Genomic DNA, 1,104 nt, shown 5'->3' with positions numbered 1-1,104 from the left:
TCGACTATTCATCCGCTATTTATTTTGACCAACAACATACAAACAACTCACCTAACTGACGGAAAGTCGGCATGTCTACTCATGGACATCAACAATGCTTTTGATAGTGTCTGACATAGGAGCTTACTATACAAACTATACCGACTCCACACACCACCATATCTACTACACACCATAAAGAACTTATTAGAAAACAGAGAACTACAAGTACGAATTGACAACACACTCTCCTTTGCTTTTTTCCCTGATTTTCCCCTTTGGGTTTCCACAAGGATTCCCGCTCTCACCCTTTCTCTACAGTATATACTGCCATGACGATCGACAGAACGGCACACATATTACAATACGCTGACGACACGGCACTTATTGTACACGACAAAACTACTGAAAAAACGACTGAAAAACTTCAAACACTAACAAACAACACAATGACATGGTTTTATAAATGGAGACTAACGCCAAACGTGACAAAAAATCAACTTCTGCTCACGAACCACAGACTCAACGCTGACTCGCCCACAATAACTGCAGACGGAAAAATAACACAACCGAAAAACGACGTAAGGTATTTTGGGATAACAATCGACCACAAACTGAAATTCACTAAACACACACGAAACATCAGAACAGAAATGATAAAAAGAACAAAACACTTTCGATCACTAACATACAAGGACATAGGAATTAGTACAAATACCGCGACAAAAATATACAAAGCGATCTGCAGACACCTCTTGGACTACGGACATATACTCATGGCCAACGGAACAGAAAGGACAAAACGATACGTATAAACAACATAACAAATTGCACTAAGACTAATAACACGAATAAGACTCCCCCAAAACCTACTGCACAACCCGTCCAACCAACTACTATACGAACGCACAAACATGACAAAAATTTCGGAAAGACTAATACACTTAGAGACAAAATGGACAAACAACCCCCACAACTGGACTATACTGAATCCCCTTTGCCTCACAAGACCGACAAAACACTCCCATTTTCGTTCCCCAACAGATACTTTACTAGAACACCTACAAACGCAACTGAACTAAGGACTAAGATCTGTTTGTTTTGTAAGCCAAGAATTTTTATTTT

This window comes from Dendroctonus ponderosae, unplaced genomic scaffold (assembly GCF_020466585.1).
Source record: "Dendroctonus ponderosae isolate FM_Combo_2020 unplaced genomic scaffold, Dpon_F_20191213v2 Dpon_F_20191213_1, whole genome shotgun sequence".
Classification (NCBI taxonomy): domain Eukaryota; kingdom Metazoa; phylum Arthropoda; class Insecta; order Coleoptera; family Curculionidae; genus Dendroctonus; species Dendroctonus ponderosae.
Note: the sequence above shows the minus strand (reverse complement) of the source record.